General features: G+C 36.7%; 1 non-coding gene across 1 annotated transcript; it reads left to right on the top strand.

Moving 5' to 3' along the window:
- The first annotated feature begins 13,389 nt into the window (after positions 1 to 13,389).
- Positions 13,390 to 13,497, top strand: LOC131175169 (small nucleolar RNA R71). The gene has a single exon (XR_009145331.1). It is a non-coding gene; the product is annotated as a small nucleolar RNA R71 (small nucleolar RNA).
- The last annotated feature ends 9,035 nt before the right edge of the window (positions 13,498 to 22,532 follow it).

Genomic DNA, 22,532 nt, shown 5'->3' with positions numbered 1-22,532 from the left:
AAACCGAATTGACTCAGTTCGGTTCGGTTTTTCGGTTTCAACCGAATTCTGCTCAGCCCTAGCTATATGGATTCGCTTTCTCCAATCTAAACGATTTTGGGTTAAATCCTCAGAAATGTGTAATGCTTCTAAGTTATGTTGTACTACTCTCCTCCAAGTCAATTTAAGTCTACCCATTTTTTTCTTTCTATCCTCTAACCTAATGTGTTTTACTTGTCTAATTGGAGCCTCCGTATGTCTATGCTTCACATGACCAAACCACCTCAATCTTCATTCTCTCAACTTATCTTCAATTGGCACCACTCCTACCTTTTCTCTAATACTTTCATTATGGACTTTATCTAGTCTAGTATGGCCACTCATCCACCTTAACATTCTCATCTTTGCAACTCTCATCTTAGACGCATATGACTCTTTTAGTGCCCAACACTTACTACCATATAACATAGCCGGTCATATGGCTGTACGGTAAAATTTTTCTTTTAACTTATTGGGAATCTTACGATCACATAAAACTCCCGTGGCACGTATCCACTTCAACCATCCGGCTTTAATCCTATGACTAACATCCTCCCCTCATCTCCCATCTACTTGAAGGACTGAGCCTAGATATTTAAAGTGATTACTTTGAGACAGTATCACTCCATTCAAACTAACTTCTTCCCTATCACCATTTTGGCCTTCACTAAACTTGCAATACATGTATTCTGTCTTCGTTCTACTTAACTTAAAACCCTTTGACTTTAGAGTACTTTTCCAAAGTTCTAACTTTCTATTGACTCCTTCTCGTGTCTCATCTATCAGAACAATATCATCCGCAAACATCATGCACCAAGGAATATTCTCTTGTATATATTTCGTCAATTCATCTAAAACTAATGTAAACAGGTAAGGGCTTATGGCTGATCCTTTGTGTAATCCAATTGAGATCGGAAAATCTCTTGTGTCTCCTCCCACTGTGTGCACAATAGTAGTTACTCCTTCATACATATCTTTCAACACTTGTATGTACCTAATAGATACCCTCTTTTGTTCTAACACATTCCATAAGACATCTCTTGGAACATGATGTGGCCCAACCGCAAGTGCACGGGTCGTACAAGTAATATAGAAAAGATATCGTTCCCACGAGGAGTTGTGCTAATGATTGGATTTTTGATATAAAAAGTTGACTAAATTGAACTATTCTTGAAATTAAAGTGATAAATTGATGGATATTTGAGTATGAAATCTATATGTGCAAAATTAATAATCTATCCAACAATGTATTAATTAAACTAAAATTGCATCAATTTGAAATAAGCAAGCTGAAATCTATATGGCAAAATTAAAATGGCAAGCAATTAAATTCAATTAAAAATTAACAATTATGAAAAGGCGATTCCGGAGTTCGGGATTTCATATTCGAGCTATTTTGGGATTTTAAATTGGTTATCCAATCTTGTGGAACTTACGGGTTTTAAGGAGATTAATTCTTAAATCCTTTGAATACCCTTTCAAGTGAGACAAAGAGTGCCTTAATCAATCTAATCCTACTTTCGTGGAGTTAGAGTTAATTAAAACCCATTAAGTTCTTTAATTAATCTGTAAATCCTCTTAATCCTTAGTCTATTTCTAGAGCGAAGTTAATTAAGTCCAATTTCTTGATTATCTATCACAAGGCCTTCTCCTTTCGGTGCCTCAACCATGGATTAAGAACATTACTCAATGGGATCCTACACTAAGCATGTCATTAAGCACACACGAAATGAATAAAACTCATTAAGACCAGAAAATATGGATTACCCAATCAAAATCCACAAAATATCTCAAATATTACAACCCTTACTCCAGAATCAAAATAAAACTACTCACTACCCATAAAGTTTACAAGAAATTCTTAGTTTGTATGGAAATAAAGCTTTAATCTAAGCTAGGAAACAAGAAACTAAATACTAGAAATGTAGGAAAAATGTAAGGAATGAAAGAAATCTGCAAATCTTGGTTGAAAATGGTGTGGAAGGTGAAAATGACTCTTCAGCTGCTGCCTCTCCTCTTTCTTTCCTTTTCTGCTCCTTCTCCCCCCTTTCTAAAATGGGAAATGGGACTATTTATAGCATTTTCTGACATGGAGCCCTAAAATAGTGTATTTGAGGAGGGATTTTCTGAGGGAATCTTCTGCCAGCTCATTAATGAACTCTTTATGGGACTGCATAAGTCATGCAGTCCCTTATGCAGTTTTCGGCTGGTTTCTGGTTCACTTATGCGAAATTGCATGACTTGGTGCATAGGTTATGCACAATTCCGTGAAAGTGCATAAGGGAGGCGTGAATGTGCATAAGCTATGCAGTCTCCTTATGCACATTTCGGCAGGTATTGGAACAGTGATTTTTCTCCTTATGCAGATCCGCATAGCTTATGCGGCAAGTTATGCACAATTTGGTCAATGCATATTTCAGCTTGAAAACTTGTTTTTGACATCTTTGGCTGTAGAAGTCACTCCTCAATGTCAAAATTTCTCTTCAGTCCTTCAAAAACACCATTTTTCCTACAAAACAAAGTAAAAATTACAAATTAATGCAAAATTGACAACTATGAAAAACTAACTAATAACTAATGAAATTGGCTAAAAATGACTAATAATAAAATAAAATGGCTATGAAACTAGACCTAAATGACTATGCAAAATGTATGCATCAAATACCCCCAAATTCAAGCTTTTGCTTGTCCTCAAGCAAACTTTAAAATGTGATGCAAAAAATTTTAGGGGTGCCTTATCCAAAGAGCTATGAAAATCACCTATTAAAGTAACTTAACACACCTTTAGCCATACCAGCAATCCATATACCCATCCTTCAAAATGCAAAGAATCTAATGCTTATCCAAGCTTTCACCGCTTAGCCATCAAGTCAATTATCATTCAAAATCTCCAAACCAACCAATCAAAAGAGAAAGTCATGCTCAAAAGAAATTCTAGGACAATCAATAGGCAAAGTGTCTCTATATAGAATGATGGAATTAAATGAATGAATAGATAATTTTCCAATCCCATAGGCAAATTTCCTACTCCTATCTCCACTAATGTAGCAAGTACTATCAAGAAATCAAAGGTCTTTTTAGGGATGCAATGGGGCCATGGGGTTTAAAATGAGGCTAAGAAGAAAGATGGGTAAAAAGGATTCAAAGCATGAGAATATTTTCAATTTTAACAACATAAGGTACACTTTTTATTTTATTATATTTTTTTCTTTTTCTCTCTTTATATATATATATATGTGTGGAGGAGAGAAATACACAATAAGAGTTGTCAAGTGCTAGCACATTTTACAAGACACATAAAAATGGAGGGACATTTTGATACTTTAACTTGTATTTTGCATTTTCTTTTGATGATTTTCCCTAAAATTTGCCACCCCCAAACTCATTTCTTTTAATACTTTGGGTGGATTTCTTTCATTTTGAATGACAATGGTAAAAAGCACATATACTAGCACTTTTACAAGGTGACAAGCATTTCTTCTCCCTTTTATTGCATTTCTTTCTTTTTTTTTTTTTTATGTACCTAATATTATGAATAGTTATTCTCATGAAAAGGGTTGGAGTGTTTGGTTCATTGGCTAGTTAGTAATAAGGGTTTCAAGAAAAATAAGGGACAAAAAGGCTCAAAGGGGTTTGCAATGGTCAATTTTAATTGGGAAAAGGGCCAAAAGTTTAAAATGAGAAGGTTTAAATCAAAGAATGCCTAATCATCTCTCTTTTCAAGTACAAGCTGGTATTTCGCCTTGAAATGTTTAGAAAATTTGTTCTAGGATTGGTGAGACATCATTTGACTACCTTATATCCAATAATTCCCTCTAAACACTTCCATCTCCAAATGACTAGTTGGGTGGCTTTTTGGCTAAGAAGATATAGGCAAGGGATAGACACTTCAAAACCTTGCACCTCTTAGGAAACTTTCAATCCACAAACCTAACTAAAGGTAAGTCAAATCACTCTCATAGGCAACTTTTCAATACTCAAGGGATTTGGCAAAAAATTTTAATGCATGATGCATGATTCCTAAAAATGAGTAATGCATTAACTAAATGGAGGAAATCTATTTGTCTATTTGTGTGCAATGTGTATAATTCTAAGTTGTGTATAATGTGTGTGTAAATGTGTAATGTATATGTATGTATGGATGTATATGCAAAATATTTACAATATATGTAAATGGAATGGGATGAGATGCTCTTATACTCAAGGGATTTGGCAAAAAATTTTAATGCATGATGCATGATTCCTAAAAATGAGTAATGCATTAACTAAATGGAGGAAATCTATTTGTCTATTTGTGTGCAATGTGTATAATTCTAAGTTGTGTATAATGTGTGTGTAAATGTGTAATGTATATGTATGTATGGATGTATATGCAAAATATTTACAATATATGTAAATGGAATGGGATGAGATGCTCTTATACTCAAAATATGAAAAATGAAACAAAAATCAAAATGCACCCCCAAACTCAAAATTAGACATTGTCCTCAATGTCTCAAGCAATGCAATATCAAAACTCAAAGCAAAGGGAATAACCAGGATTAGTGAAAATTAAGAGCAAAAAGAAAGAGTTACCTGGTATGGAGCAGAGGAGAATTCAAGATATAAAGGGATGCATAAGAAGTCGCATGAGTTATGCAGAGTAAAGTCTTTATCGAACATGTGCATAAGTAGGGTGCATAAGTCATGCGGTTCGCATGAGTGGCAATAAGGCTGCCACGTGCTATGCAGGACATTTGCATAAGGGGATTACAGCCTGTGCAGTTCTGCATAAGTGGCATAAAAGGGCTGCACAGGCTATGCAAAATATTTGCATAAGGGAATTCACAGCCTGTGCAGTATATTCAAAAGCTGCTGCATGATACTGAGCAAGGAAAAATGTGCAACCACCAGTAGATGCATGCAAAAATATACAATATATGGACAATTATGCACAAAAGGGCAAAAGGCAATAAAAATCAATGAAAAACTAATGTAATGGCCATCCAATAGAACTGTAATAAAAATAGAATTCAAAACAAAGTAATTCAAAACAAACTAACAGAATTCAAAACAAACTATAATTGTTTGAACATATGTACAAAGAAAAAGTCCTACAAGTTTGAACAAAAGTAAAACAAAAACTAGTCTAGTTCTATTGTTTTGCCCTTGTCCATAGATATTGCTAAGGGGCTGGTTGCATCTGGCTGCTGTCGAAATGATGGTGCTGGAGGAGGTGATGGAGGTGGAGGTGGCATTCCCAGAAAAATCATGAGTTTCTTCACCATATCCTTCAATTCTTTCTGCTTGTCCCTGGTTTCCATGACAAGGTCAAATAGGTGATCATGACGATCCTTGAGAGCATCAATACCAGTGTCAAGCTTCCTATCCACAAAGTATATATCATCACTAAGCCTTTCAAGATAGGTGAATAAGGCTTTAGTGTTGAATATAGGAGGGGCTGTGGATGAGGAGGGTTCAGCTGTAGGAGGTGTGGGTTGTGTAGATTGAGGGGGTGGGGTGGGTTCGATGAAGTCCGTGGGGTGATTGGGCGAGTTGGGCTTCGGTTTGTGCGATGGGTTCAAACCTGCTGCTGGTTGTCTGATATCAAAATGTGCAAATCGAACCTGTTTTGGATAGGTATGCAGCATCAAAATATAAGGTGTCCACAAGTGCTGGTATTTGGTGCTCTTTAGAATTAAAACCAAAATGCTTGGCTATAACTGTTATGAGCCCACCCAAAACAATGTCACCTATGGATTTAGTGGCAATATGCAACACATGCTCACAAAAGAAATAACCAGGAGAAACCTTGACCTTGTGAAATGCACACCATAACATGAATAATTCAGATTTCCCCACAGCACCAGAACTAGTCCCTCTGCCCAAAATAGTGCTAGCAATCAGTCTATGAATAAACCTAAGTGCAGGGTCAAGTATTTGAGAGGTTTTTGATCTGCCAACGGAGAAAGTTTGAGGTTGGTTTGTGATAATTCTCCAAAATTGGGCAGCATTCCAAATACCCTTGTTTGCTACCTCTACCCCTGTATATGGCACTCTAAATAGCCCATCAGTTGCAAAACCAAGAATGCTATGAAATTGATCCAATGATAACTCTCTGTTTTGCCCCAAACATCTAAATTTCATAGTTGGCTTAAAATCTACATCATGCAATTTCAGGGTGGCAGAGAATGAGGAAATAAACTCCAAAACTAAAGCTGGGTAAACAATTTCTTGCTTGTGCACAAATTCCATCCAACCCATACCATCTAGATAGTCAACCACATTGTAAAATAAACCAAGTGACTGGAGAGAGTCCACAGAAATATACCTAGTGGGTTGCACCTTTCTTTCCTTAAGTCGTTCAAATGTTGCTTTGTGAGTTGCATCAGAAAGGGACCAAGGGAGTTTTGAGACCTGTGAAGTTGCTGACAATTGCTTTTTGCTGGAAGAGGGTGTGGAGGCTGAAGTCTTTGGCTTTTTGGGTGGAGGCTCTGACCTTGGGGTGGTGGGTGGTTCGTTGCGCTTTGAGAGAGGAGGTGCAGATGACATGGGCCTAGTGGATTTCGACCTTATTTTTCGTTTATATGTGGTTGTGGAGGGTGGTGGGGGTGTCGCTTGTGGAGGGGAATCGAGATTGAGAGGTAGCGTTGACAATGGTGAAACACGGAGAGGGAATGGGAGGCGACTCCATTGCCGATGGAGAAGATGGAGGAGATGAGGGGAAAAGAAAATATGCACGGGGTAATTAGGGCTAGGGCGGCGGAAATGGGTGTGGAGAAGAAGGGAAGGAGGAAAATGTCGGGAGAAATGGAGGGGAACGGATGGTTGTGAACAGAAAAGACGGGAGGCGAGAGAAATGGGTGCCGACGAAAATTTTTGGATTTGGTTGTGTAAGACTGCATAAGGGGATTAATGGGTGTGCATAACTTATGCACCCTGCTTATGCATGTTTCAACTTGTTTTGGACTTCAGAGAAATAGCTCATGCACAAGTGCATAAGTCATGCACTGTCCTTATGCACCTCTCGGCAGCTTTTGGGATTTTGGGTTGGTGGTCATGCAGTTGTGCATAAGCTATGCACTCTGCTTATGCACCTCTCGGTGGGTTTTGGTTTTCAGAGTTTTCGGTTATGCAGTAGTGCATAGGTTATGCACTCTGCTTATGCAGGTCTCGGCAGCTTTTGGGATTTTGGGTTGGTGGTCATGCAGTAGTGCATAGGTTATGCACTCTCCTTATGTACCTCTCGGCAACTTTTGGGATTTTGGGTTGGTGGTCATGCAGTAGTGCATAGGTTATGCACTCTGCTTATGCACCTCTCGGCAACTTTTGGGATTTTGGGTTGGTGGTCATGCAGTAATGCATAGGTTATGCACTCTCCTTATGCACATCTCGGCAACTTTTGGTTTTTGGGTTGGTGGTCATGCAGTAGTGCATAGGTTATGCACTCTTCTTATGCACCTCTCGGCAACTTTTGGTTTTTGGAGTTTCTAGTTATGCAGTAGTGCATAGGTCATGCACTCTCCTTATGCAGACTTCGGCAGAGAGAGAAAATGCAGAATTTGAAATTATGCAAACGTGCATAAGTCATGCACTCACCTTATGCAAGTTTTGACAGATATGAAATTTGACAAAATGAGGTTATGCAGAATTGCATAGGCTATGCACTCTCCTTATGCACTTGCAATAAAGGTGAAAAATGGCAAGAATTGTGGTTATGCAGGATTGCATAAGCTATACAGTTGCTTATGCACAATTCAACAAGATTGAGATTGCAATGGAAAATGATTTGCAAGTGTGAAAAATACCCTAGAATGAGAAAACATAATTCTATGAAGTATAAATCATGAGAAATTATCACCAAAAACACATCAATATATACAAAGTCCATCAAAGTTTCATCACACAAGCATGTAAAAGTGAATCCTGCATAAAAGGTATTTGTGACCCATTCCATATTGACTCAAATCCTGCAAATCAACAATTGGCACATAAAACTCCATAAAATCTGCATAAAGTTGCATCTATTCACAAATGATGAAATGAACTTTCCAAGTTATGCCAAGAAAAATGCAGCATTTCCACCTTGAATTCCACAACCCAAATAAGCTCAAAACTACAAAGGTGACTCACTTACCACCATATTAACATTATAAGCACATATACTAAAAAGTTACACACCCAACCTCACCAAGAACATAAGCCATCTACTACAGACACCTTCTTTGCTGCAGAATTTCTTCTTCCTCTCTGCATAAACTAGGTAACAGCCCCTGCACAGGTTATGCAGCAAAAACCAATCAGTTTTTGGGAGAGTTTGAAGGACAAAATTTTCAAGTTAAGAATCACTCCCCAGCAGTTCACCAACCTTCCTCCATTGAAATACATCTACAAGGGATAAAATTCAACAATCTCAAAAATTGAATTTGGGGAGATTCAAGATAAAAACAAAAACAATGAAAATAAAAGTAAATCAACAAAAAGTAAAATAAAAGAGCTTGGGATGCCTCCCAAGAGGGCTAATTTATAGTCCTTAGCTGGACCTTTCATGAATTTCACTGAAAAGAGGTGAGGGATTGGAGAGCTTGTAACAGCTTGCTCCCTTTATTGGGTCTCCAGTTATGTAATGCTTCAATCTATGCCCATTGACCTTAAAATTTCCAGATTTTTCACTCCAAATTTCAATTGCTCCATAAGGGAAAACCTTAGAAACTCTATATGGACCAGTCCACCTTGATTTAAGTTTTCCAGGGAACAATTTCAATCTTGAGTTGAACAACAAAACTAAATCACCTTCTTTGAATTCCTTTTTCCTAAGATGCTTATCATGCCAAACTTTAGTTCTTTCTTTGTAAATACGGGCATTTTCATAAGCATCCATCCTTAATTCTTCAAGCTCATTAAGCTACAATAGTCTCTTTTCACCAGCTTGCTTAAGATCAAAATTCAAGGTCTGAATGGCCCAATATGCTCTATGTTCTAGCTCCACAGGTAAATGACAAGACTTACCATATACCAACCTAAATGGAGTAGTTCCTATAGGGGTTTTGTAAGCAATCCTATATGCCCATAAAGCATCATCTAGTTTGATAGACCAATCTTTCCGAGAATTGTTCACTGTTTTCTCCAAGATATGTTTGAGCTCTCTGTTAGAAATTTCAACTTGTCCTGAAGTTTGAGGATGGTATGGGGTAGCTATCTTGTGCACTACACCATACTTCCTCATTAAGCTCTCAAATTGCTTATTACAAAAATGGGAACCCCCATCACTAATTATAGCCCTAGGAGCTCCGAATCTGCTCAAGACAAATTTCTTTAAGAATTTTACTACCACTCTAGCATCATTAGTTGGAGTTGTAATAGCTTCCACCCACTTTGACACATAGTCGACTCCAACTAGAATGTATTTATTACCAAATGAAGAAGGAAATGGCCCCATAAAATCTATTCCCCAGACATCAAATAATTCTACTTCAAGAATACCATTTAGGGGCATTTGATCTCTTTTTGACAAGTTTCCACTCCTTTGACATTTATCACATTCCAACACAAATTTCCTCACATCCTTAAAAAGATTTGGTCAAAAGAAACCAGCTTGCAAAATTTTACTAGTTGTTTTAAAGATTCCAAAATGTCCTCCATAATCAGAAGCATGGCAATGATGCATAATACTCTGTGTCTCCTCATCAGGAATACATCTCCTTATTAAACCATCACAACATCTCCTAAAGAGTAAAGGATCATCCCATCTATAAAACTTCACCTCATGCAAAAACTTTTTCTTTTGTTGCCATGTCATACCTAGGGGTAAAACTCCACAAGATAGATAATTCACAAAGTCTACATACCAAGGTAGTTTAGCAACAAGAGAGAAAAGTTGTTCATCCAAGAAAAACTCATCAATAGGGATTTCATCCAATTCTTCATCATTCAATTTCAGCCTACTAAGATTATCTGCAACTACATTTTCAGCTCCCTTCTTATCTCTAATCTCCAAGTCAAACTCTTATAGCATCAGAATCCACCTAATGAGCCTAGGTTTAGCCTCCTTTTTACGGAGCAAATACCTGATGGCTGCATGATCTGAAAATATAACCACCTTTGAGTCAATGATGTAAGGTCTGAACTTTTCCAATGCAAAGACAATTGCTAAAAATTCCTTTTCAGTTGTTGCATAATTTGTTTGAGCCTCATCCAGTGTTCTACTAGCATAATAAATAGCATAAGCCTTTTTGTCCTTTCTTTGACCAAGAACAGCTCCAATTGCATAGTTGCTAGCATCACACATAATTTCAAAAGGTAGGCTCCAATCAGGTGATTGCATGATCGGTGCAGTGATAAGAGCTTGCTTCAACCTGCAAAAGGCATCCAAACACTCTTGGTCAAATACATATGGTAAAGCGTCTATAGAACCCAGCATGATAAAGCGTGCATAACTTCAACATTAGGCAAAGGTTTAGCTATTTTAGAAAAATCCTTGATAAAGCGTCTGTAGAACCCAGCATGTCCTAGAAAACTTCGAATTCCCTTGACATTGGTAGGAGGAGCCATCTTCTCTATCACTTCAACCTTGGCTTTATCAACCTCTATTCCTCTGTTGGACACCAGATGTCCAAGCACTATCCCTTCCTGAACCATGAAATGACACTTTTCCCAGTTTAACACAAGGTCAGTATCCGCACATCGCTGCAAAACTTTAGAAAGGTTAGCCAAGCATATGTCAAATGAAGATCCATAAACAGAAAAATCATCCATAAAAACCTCCATTATATCTTCAATGAAATCTGAGAAGATTGCCATCATGCACCTTTGAAAAGTGGCTGGTGCATTACACAACCCAAATGGCATCCTCCTATAAGCAAAGGTTCCATATGGACAAGTAAAAGTGGTTTTCTCTTGATCATTTAGATGGATAGGGATTTGAAAAAAACCTGAGTATCCATCTAGATAGCAAAAATAAGATTGCCTAGCCAGTCTTTCTAACATCTGATTAATGAAGGGAAGTGGAAAATGATCTTTTCTAGTGGCTATATTTAATTTTCTGTAATCTATGCACATTCGCCAACTAGTTACTGTTCTTGTGGGGATTAATTCATTATTTTCATTTTTGACCACTGTCCTTCCTCCCTTTTTTGGGACAACATGTACTGGGCTCACCCAAGTACTGTCTGAGATAGGATATATTATCCCTGCATCAAGCAACTTTAAAATTTCCTTTTTAACAACTTCTTTCATATTTGGGTTCAACCTTCTCTGATGTTCAATAGATGGCTTACAATTTTTTTCCAAAATAATTCTATGCATGCAAAAGTGTGGGCTTATTCCCTTAATGTCATCTATGGTGTATCCTAAAACTTTTCTGAATTGCCTCAACACTCTTAACAACTTATCAGCCTCTAAGGTACTCAAGTTTGCATTTACAATTACTGGATAAGTGTTATCGGTGCCAAGAAATTCATACCTGAGCTGAGAAGGAAGTTGCTTAAGTTCTACCTTAGGTGCATCTTCTTCCTTGAATGATGGTTGCTTAGATTCTGCTATTTCCTTTTGTGTGAGTTGAAAAACTGGAGCAGAAATGAATGGTGGACTTCCCTCTAGATGTTGAGCATATGCAGCCACATGAGGGTTGTCATAGTCTATGCCTTCTCCATGAACCAAACAATTTTCAAGTGGATCTTCTGGATATCTTTTTCTGAAGTGTTCTTCAACCAGCTCATCAATGATATCAACTCTCAAGCAAGTATCAGCTTCAGAATGATGCTTCTTCATAGTGTTATTAATATTGAAAACCAACTGATCTTCACCAACTCTAAGAGTCAATTTTTCTCCCTTAACATCAATCAATGCTCCTGTTGTAGCTAGAAAGGGTCGTCCCAAGATAATTGGAATATTAGAATCCTCCTCCATGTCCAAGATGACAAAGTCAACAGGTATATAGAACTTCCCAACCTTTAGAGGCACATTCTCCAAAATCCCTTCAGGATACTTAATTGATCTGTCAGCTAGCTGAAGAGAAATGTGGGTTGGCTTAAGATCTCCCATATTGAGCTTCTCATAAATGGAAAGGGGCATAAGGCTTACACTAGCCCCTAAATCACATAAAGCTTTTGTAGAACATGATTCCCCAATGTGGCATGGAATTGAAAAACTCCCTGGATCCTTGAGCTTTGGAGAAAGTTTCCTTTGGAGGATAGCACTACATTCCTCAGTTAAGGCTACAGTTTCATGGTCTTCAATTCTTCTCTTGTTTGAGAGAATTTCTTTTAAGAATTTCGCATAAGAGGGCATTTGTGAAAGAGCATCAACAAAAGGCACATTTATGTAAAACTTCTTCAAAACTTCTAAGAACTTCCCAAATTGCTTATCAAGCTTGGCTTTGTGAAATCTTTGTGGAAAGGGAAGCTGTGGCTTGTAGGGCTCAGGAGGTATATACTTCTCTTCCTTCTCTTCAATTTTCTCTTTACATTTTTCTGTACTCTCTTGTTTTTCACTTTCTTGTTTTTCCAGTTTCTTTCTCATTTTCTCTCTTCTCACTATTTTCACTCTTCTCATTATTTACAACTTTCCCACTTCTTAAAGTAATAGCTTGACACTGCTCTCTTGGGTTTTCTGGTTGACTTGGAAGCTTACCAAAAGTCTTGGTACCTGAGGAAGATGCTTGTTGTGCAATCTGATTTTCCAGCATTCTGTTATGTGTTTGCATCTGTTCTAGCCTTGCTTTCATCTCTCTCATCTCCTCATCATGCTTGTTTTGGTTAGCAAGAATCTGTTGTAATATAGCTTCTGTGGTGGGACTTTGTTCTTGCTGTTTTGATGGAGGATTCATATTTTTCTGCTGAAAATTAGGCAATGGTTGCCTATTTTGCTAATATGGAATTCCTTGTTGCTGTTGTGGTTGAAAATTTTGATTTGAGACTTGACTTTGCTGATTTCCCCATGAAAAGTTGGGATGATTCCTCCAAGTAAGGATTCCCCATTTGCTTGTTTCCATAATTACCAACATATGCAGCTTGCTCTCCATAGTCTACTCCACAGCTGGTAGTTCCCTCTGCATAAGCCACTTGTTGTGAACTTTCAGATGATGATGATGAACTAACCAACATACTCAAATCTTCCATCTTCTTAGCTAAAACATTTGTAAGTGCATCAAACTTTGCATTAATCATGTTGAATGGATCAAGGTCATACATTCCAGCAGCTTGCCTCTTTTGAGTTGGAGCTGGTCCTCTTGGACTACTCCAAAGATGAGTATTCTTTGCAATTTTCTCCAATAGCTCATAAGCTTCATCTTCATGCTTCATAATAAATTCTCCTCCTGTTTGAGCATCAATAATCCCCCTAATTGCAAGAGTGACATTTGTGTAAAAATTCTGATTTATCATCCATTTCGGAATGGCATGATGTGGGCATTGTCTCTCTAATTCCTTCCATCTCATCCATGACTCATATAGAGTTTCATCTTCTCTTGGTTTGAAAGCTATCATTTGATTCCTCAACTCTTGAGTTTTTCCAGGTGGAAAATATTGTGCAAGAAATGCATCAGTGAGCTGCTCCCAATTTGTAATGGAGTTGTGAGGTAAAGAATCAAGCCAATCCAATGCTCTATCTTTCAAAGAGAACGGGAATAGCTTCAATCTTGCTGCATCATCAGACACTCCAGGTTGTTTTTGCATGTCGCAGATCATAGCAAACTTCTTCAGATGTGTATGTAGATTTTCAGAAGGATGTCCTCCGAATTGAGAATTCTGAATCATTTGAAGAACTCCAAAATCCATCTTGTAACTATTTGCATCAATTCTTGGTCTTGCTATGCTCTCTCTCAAGTCATCAAAACGAGGAAAAGCATGATCCATCATACTTCCCCTAGGCACATTAGCATTTACAACTTCTTCACCTTGGGCTGCATTTTCATTGTTTTGATCATTTCCAGCATTAACACCAATTCTCATTCTTTCATCAGCCATGACTTCTTCTAATTCAATTTCTCTCAATGCTTCTTTTCTTCTTCTGGTTTCTTTCTTGTTGGCTTTACAAAATTTCTCAATTTCAGGATTGAATAATAAGGATGTGTCACTTGTGCTTCTAGCTCTTCTCATAAAAGATTAAAAGTACCTGAAAAAGAACAAACAAACACAAAATGAAAATATAACAAAAATAAAACTAAAAACAACTAAAATAATCAAGAATTCAATTTTAAACAAACAACTCCCCGGCAACGGTGCCAAGAACTTGATGTGGCCCAACCGCAAGTGCACGGGTCGTACAAGTAATATAGAAAAGATATCGTTCCCACGAGAAGTTGTGTTAATGATTGAATTTTTGATATAAAAAGTTGACTAAATTGAACTATTCTTGAAATTAAAGTAATAAATTGATGGGTATTTGAGTATGAAATCTATATGTGCAAAATTAATAATCTATCCAACAATGTATTAATTAAACTAAAATTGCATCAATTTGAAATAAGCAAGCTGAAATCTATATGGCAAAATTAAAATGGCAAGCAATTAAATTCAATTAAAAATTAACAATTATGAAAAGGCGATTCCGGAGTTCGGGATTTCATATTCTAGCTATTTTGGGATTTTAAATTGGTTATCCAATCTTGTGGAACTTACGGGTTTTAAGGAAATTAATTCTTAAATCCTTTAAATACCCTTTCGAGTGAGACAAAGAGTGCCTTAATCAATCTAATCCTACTTTCGTGGAGTTAGAGTTAATTAAGACCCATTAAGTTCTTTAATTAATCTGTAAATCCTCTTAATCCTTAGTCTATTTCTAGAGCTAAGTTAATTAAGTCCAATTTCTTGATTATCTATCACAAGGCCTTCTCCTTTCGGTGCCTCAACCATGGATTAAGAACATTACTCAATGGGATCCTACACTAAGCATGTCATTAAGCACACAAGAAATGAATAAAACTCATTAAGATCAGAAAATATGGATTACCCAATCAAAATCCACAAAATATCTCAAATATTACAACCCTTACTCCAGAATCAAAATAAAATTACTCACTACCCATAAAGTTTACAAGAAATTCTTAGTTTGTATGGAAATAAAGCTTTAATCTAAGCTAGGAAACAAGAAACTAAACACTAGAAATGTAGGAAAAATGTAAGGAAGGAAAGAAATCTGCAAATCTTGGTTGAAAATGGTGTGGAAGGTGAAAATGACTCTTCAGCTGCTGCCTCTCCTCTTTTTTTCCTTTTCTGCTCCTTCTCCCCCCTTTCTAAAATGGGAAATGGGACTATTTATAGCATTTTCTGACATGGAGCCCTAAAATAGTGTGTTTGAGGAGGGATTTTCTGAGGGAATCTTCTGCCAGCTCATTAATGAACTCTTTATGGGACTGCATAAGTGGACTGCATAAGTCATGCAGTCCCTTATGCAGTTTTCGGCTGGTTTCTGGTTCACTTATGCGAAATTACATGACTTGGTGCATAGGTTATGCACAATTCCGTGAAAGTGCATAAGGGAGGCGTGAATGTGCATAAGCTATGCAGTCTCCTTATGCACATTTTGGCAGGTATTGGAACAGTGATTTTTCTCCTTATGCAGATCCGCATAGCTTATGCGGCAAGTTATGCACAATTTGGTCAATGCATATTTCAGCTTGAAAACTTGTTTTTGACATCTTTGGCTGTAGAAGTCACTCCTTAATGGCAAAATTTCTCTTCAGTCCTTCAAAAATACAATTTTTCCTACAAAACAAAGTAAAAATTATAAATTAATGCAAAATTGACAACTATGAAAAACTAACTAAATAACTAATGAAATTGGCTAAAAATGACTAATAATAAAATAAAATGGCTATGAAACTAGACCTAAATGACTATGCAAAATGTATGCACCAAGAAATATTCTCTTGTATATATTTCGTCAATTCATCTAAAACTAATGTAAACAGGTAAGGGCTTATGGCTGATCCTTGGTGTAATCCAATTGAGATCGGAAAATCTCTTGTGTCCCCTCCCACTGTGTGCACAATAGTAGTTGTTCCTTCATACATATCTTTCAACACTTGTATGTACCTAATAGATACCCTCTTTTGTTCTAACACATTCCATAAGACATCTCTTGGAACACTATCATAAGCCTTCTCCAAATCAATAAAAACCATGTGTAGATCTCTTCTAATCATGCTTCTAATGAGAAGGATCGCTTCTATAGTTGAACGACCGGGCATGAAACCAAATTAATTGAGAGAGATAGAAGTATCATGATGTAGTCGATGCTCCACAACTCTCTCCCACAACTTCATAGTGTGGCTCATGAGTTTAATTCCCCTATAGTTTGAGCAACTCTATATGTCTCCCTTATTTTTAAAAATAGATACTAAAATACTCCTCCATTCATCAGGCATTTTCTTTAAGTTTAGAATTTTATTAAATAATTTAGTTAACTATGCCACTCCCATATCTCCCAAACACTTCCACACTTCAATTGGTATTTCATCCGATCCACAGACTTTATCCACTTTCATTCTTTTCTATTGTTCTATAATCTATATTGACGCTATTACCATTTTGACTATTATTAAAGAGATCATTAAAATAATTTCTCCATCTTTCTTTAATGTCCTCATCTTTCACCAACACTTTTCCTTCTTTATCCTTAATGGACCTATGGGAGTGGCATGGTTAACTAAATTATTTAATAAGATTCTAAACTCAAAGAAAATGCCTGATGAATGGAGGAAGAGTATTTTAGTACCTATTTTTAAAAATAAGGGAGACATACAGAGTTGCTCAAACTATAGGGGAATTAAACTCATGAGCCATACTATGAAGTTGTGGGAGAGAGTTGTGGAGCATCGACTACGTCATGATACTTCTATCTCTCTCAATCAATTTGGTTTCATGCCTGGTCGTTCAACTATGGAAGCGATCTTTCTCATTAGAAGCTTGATGGAGAAATATAGAGATGGGAAGAAAGATCTACACATGGTTTTTATTGATTTGGAGAAGGCTTATGATAGTGTTCCAAGAGAGGTCTTATGGAATGCGTTAGAACAAAAGAGGGTATCTATTAGGTACATACAAGTATTGAAAGATATGTATGAAGGAGCAACTACTATTGTGCGCACAGTGGGAGGGGACACAAGAGATTTTCCGATTTCAATTGGATTACACCAAGGATCAGCCATAAGCCTTTACCTTTTTACATTAGTTTTAGATGAACTGACGAAACATATACAAGAGAGTATTCCTTGGTGCATGATGTTTGCGGATGATATTGTTCTGATAGATGAGACACGAGAAGGACTCAATAGGAAGCTAGAACTTTGGAGAAGTACTCTAGAGTCAAAGGGTTTTAAGTTAAGTAGAACGAAGGAGAATACATGCATTGCAAGTTCGGTGAAGGCCAAGCGGTGATAGGGAAGGAGTTAGTTTGAATGGAGTGGCACTGTCCCAAAGTAATCACTTTAAATATCTAGGCTCTCCTTCAAGTAGATGGGGATGTGAGGAGGATGTTAGTCATAGGATTAAAGCCGGGATGGTTGAAGTGGAGACGTGCCACGGGAGTTCTATGTGATCGTAAGATTCCCAATAAATTAAAAGGAAAATTTTACCGCATCTGACCATACGACCGCTATGCTATATGGTAGTGAGTGTTGGGCCTTTGAAAGAGTCGTATGCATCTAAGATAAGAGTTGCAGAGATGAGAATGTTAAGGTGGATGAGTGGCCATACTAGACTAGATAAAGTCCGTAATGAAAGTATTAGAGAAAAGGTAGGAGTGGTGCCAATTGAAGATAAGTTGAGAGAAGGGAGATTGAGGTGGTTTGGTCATGTGAAGCGTAAACATACGGAGGCTCCAGTTAGACAAGTAGAGCACATTAGGCTAGAGGATAGAAAGAAAAAAGGGGTAGACCTAAATTGACTTGGAGGAGAGTAGTACAGCATGACTTAGAAGCATTACACATTTCTGAGGATTTAACTCAAAATCGTTCAGAGTGGAAAAAGCGAATCCATATAGCCGACCCCAAATTTTTGGGATAAAGGCTTAGTTGAGTTGAGTTGAGTTGAGTATCCTTAATGGACCTAACTTGATTGAGATCTTGACATTTCCTTTCTCTCCTCCTTGCTAATCTATAAATATCTTTCTCCCCTTCTTTAGTTCCAAGTTTCTCATATAACTTTTCAAAGGCCTGTGCTCTTGCTTGACTAGCTGCCTTTTTTACCTCTTTCTTTGCTATCTTGTACTGTTTATATGCCTCATTATTATCACATTTAGGTAATTTCTTATACCATTTCCTTTTTCTCTTCACTGCCTTTTGTACTTCCTCATTCCACTACCATCTCTCTTTTGAGGGTGGTCCATGTCCTTTAGACTCTCCAAGTACTTTTCTAGCTACTTCTCTTTGATGCCATTTGTATCCATATATCATTGGCCTCAATATCCAGCTTCCATACTTCAGACTCGAGAAGCTCATTTTTGAACTTCACTTGCTTTGCTCCTTTGAACTCCCACCACTCTGTTCGAGCTTCACTATTTCTTCTGACTTTACTTGAATTGTTTCTAAACTTGACATCCAAGACCACCAACCGATGTTGACTTGTTAAAGCCTCTCCTGGAATGACCTTACAATCCTTGCATAGAGCTCTATTTGTCTTCCTGGTTAAGAGGAAGTCGATTTGGCTTCTATGTTGCCCACTTTTGAAAGTCACTAAATGTGACTCTCTTTTTATAAAGTAGGCATTTGCTAGTATTACGTTATATGCCATAGCAAAATCTTAGATGCTTTTTCCCTCCTCATTTCGACTGCCAAAACCAAAACCTCCATGAACATTCTCATAACCTTGTTTATCACTTTCTACATGTCCATTCAAATCTCCACCAATGAAAACATTCTCTTTATTCGGTATGCTTTGCATTAAATCATCCATATCTTTCCAAAACATTCTCACTGTCTAGTCCTATTTGTGGGGGCATAAGCACTAGCTATATTTATTGTTTCTCCTTCTAGTACTAGCTTTACTAGTATAATTCTATCTTCTACTCTTTTCACAGCTATTACTGCATCTTTCAATGTCCTATCTATGATTATGCCCACTCCGTTCTTGTTTCTCTCCTTTCCGATAAACCACAGTTTGTACCCTGAATTATCCACTTTCTTACTTTTCTCTCTTACCCATTTAGTCTCCTGAATGCAAGCAATATTCACCCTTCTCCTTTCTAAGGTATCCACAAGCTCTATTAATTTTCCTGTAAGTGATCCAACATTCCAAGTACCAACCCTGATCCTCCTCCTATCCTGCTCCTTCCTAATTGGTCTCCTTCTATGATATCTTCTATTATTTTTTATGTCTATCTTGTGTTCTGTTCCACTATCTGTTCTACTATCTGTCCTATGGACTAACATCTTTACCCACACCTGTCCATGATGTGGGAACCCTTGCTCACTTAACACCACACTCGGGCGCCGGCATGACGCGTCGCTTTCGGTGAACGCTCTACACCCGGGCTCCGATGTAGCACGTCGTTAGTAGAGGATACCCCAACATTTAATCGTCAGTTAAACCATCAGTGGCGCATGGAGGAACTTTACTGTCATCAAAAATCAAGAGTAAATTGGCTCTCTTTTGGAAATAAAAACACCAAGTTTTTTCATGCTTCAGCTATTCAACGAAGGCAGCAAAATCAGATTGTGAAAATTAGGAATAGTAGAGGAGATTGGATCCAAGAAGATAGTTCCATTAAGCAGGAGGCACTGGATTTCTTTTATCACCTATTTACTGCAGACCAAGCAGTTGAATTTGAGGAGACTATCCAATTGATTCCCCAAGTGGTATCTCCTATTATAAGTGAAGCATTATATGCTCCAATAGATGAAAACGAGATTAAGACTGTAGTTTTTTCTATGGGTGCTTTCAAAGCCCCTGGTCCGGATGGGTACCAAGGAGTGTTTTACTAGCAGTATTGGGATGCTGTCAAACAGGATATGATTGATTTGGTGCAGGATTTTTATCACAGTGGTATTCTTCCTCGCCATTTGAATTCCACTAACATGGCGTTGATACCAAAGGTGCAGTGTCCTCAATCTTTTTCAGAATTTAGACCAATTAGTCTTTGCAACTTTGCTTATAAGGTTATCTCAAAGATTCTTGCAAACAGATTAAAACTGTGGCTAAATGATATTGTCTCTCCTTTACTAGCTGCCTTTATTCCTGGTAGAAGTATTCAGGATAATATAGGTATAGCTCATAAAGCATTTCATGGATTGAAAAACCGAAAGAGTGGCAAGAAGGGAGTGATGGCTATTAAAGTGGACATCCACAAGGCTTATGACTATGTAAATTGGGATTTTCTTATAGTTGTGATGAGGCAAATGGGATTCTGTGAGAAATGGTTGACTTGGATTAATTAGTGTGTGACAACGGTTGAGTACTCAGTCCTAATAAATGGAGAAAAGTCTTCCTCTTTCTGCCCATCTCGTGGTATCAGGCAAGGTGATCCCATTTCACCTTATTTGTTCCTTCTCATTTCAAATGTTCTATCAAGACTTATTGAGCAGGCAATGGCTAGCAATCTCTTAAATGGTTTCAGAATCACTAAGCATTGTCCTTCTTTAACTCATTTACTTTTTATAGATGACACGATTCTTTTTGGTCAAGCAAATTTGGAGGAAGCAGCATGTCTGAAATAGATTCTAGATGTCTATAGCCAAGCATCAGGGCAGAGGATTAACCAAGCTAAATTAGATATTTTGTCACACCTTACCCCTCCATAAGGCATAACATGATCCCGTAATATACCTAATGAATTATCAAACTTCGTCTACTGATAAGCCATTAAATACACTATAAGGGATTTTAAACTTTTTCTTATTTCTTTTTACAGTAGTGAGCGCTTTTGACAGGTGTTAAATTTTTTTTTTTTTTTTAACTGAAGTGAAACCAAATAAAAAATCTGAAATATCAATAATTTCTGTAAAAATTTCTACAAAGTGCCGTCTGTATTTGGAGCAAAACAGTTCTTCAAAAACCTGTAAAAAGTACTTCCAATATGTTTGTTCAATTCCAAACTCCAATATGACTCAACTCAAATCAGTATCTTCAACACAATTCAAACTCAATTCAATATCATTTTCAGCAATTCCAAAGATAAAGTGCAAAATAAATGAGTATTTCAAAAGTTGATATAAGAGAATTGTAATACAACATTTTGACAGGCCAAAATAATTTATAACTTTATTTTACAACTGTTCAAGACCAAGTACAATATACACACACAGTTCACATACATTATAATAATATTTACAAGGAAGTGGTATACTCAATATACCCGACAAAATCCCAAAGCGAAGTCACAAGCAGCCTACTCTGCTGCTTTATCTGTCTGTCTACCTGCGACAGCAATGAAAAAGCTATCGCTGAGTAAAATTTACTCAGTGGTGCACAATAACAATTTAAAATGCGGTATATAAAACTTTTATTGACAATTTACAATTCAAATAATTCACAATTTCATGTCATAATTTTCAAAGCTCATATAACACAAATTTGATCAAACAATTGAATAACATAGTGTTGCCAATCAATAATACAACTTAGGTCATGACACAAATTTTCCGAACATGCCGTGTTGTACACCACAACAAGGTATACTCACCCCACTAATTGAAATCAATGAGGGAGGTGACTAGCTAGATAATGAGTACTCATCTATACTCACCCCAGACTGACAAGTCAAAGAGGGATGAATATAGTCATACTCACAACATAAATGGAGGAGGAACACATTGATATTGCCATGTCAAGTGTGAATAAAAAATAATTTCAAATCACAATATTTAAATATTTCATACAAATCACAAATCGCATTTTATCTCAAAATTTCCATTTACAAAGTAGGCAACACAATAATTTCCAAATAAAATTCCCAAAGCCAAAACAATAAAAAATTATTCATAACTCATTTCTCCAAATAAATATTCTAGTAAAAGTAGTGAATATAAAAAGTATTTATTTCTCCAAATAAATTTTCTTATGCATTTCAATATCCTTTTCAGCTGAAACACACAATTTAAAGTGTTTCAGTACTCAGTCAGATTATTTCTAATAATAAAATCCAATATCTAAATTTTTTTGGTACTATTCCCTTCAATTCATTTCATTAGTCAACTTATAATGTTGACCATTAATACACACTAGCTGAATTAATTTTAATGTTCCTAATTTGTCACATTTTATAGTCTCTAAGTGTTGGTATATGTTATCAATTTCATTTTAAAGCTTATTGCATTTTATTGCCATTTTTCAGATTTCATGGCCAATGTTTACTGTCTATTGGACCAAGCTACAGTATAAATTTAACAGATTTCTCTTCATTAAATTGTTTCTCATTGTGTCTTCTTTAATTTCCTTTTTGAATCACTACATTTGGAGTTGTATAGCTCAAGTTATGGTCAATTAACCATAACTAGGTCAAATCTAAATTTTAGTTTCCTTTTTAGGCATTTCTGGTTCTGATTTTACTAATTTATTTGGACAGTTTGTAATCACATTGAGGTCTAGCATTCTTCATAA

Source organism: Hevea brasiliensis, chromosome 16 (assembly GCF_030052815.1).
Source record: "Hevea brasiliensis isolate MT/VB/25A 57/8 chromosome 16, ASM3005281v1, whole genome shotgun sequence".
Taxonomy (NCBI): Eukaryota; Viridiplantae; Streptophyta; class Magnoliopsida; order Malpighiales; family Euphorbiaceae; genus Hevea; species Hevea brasiliensis.
This window is presented reverse-complemented; position numbering and strand designations above follow the sequence as displayed.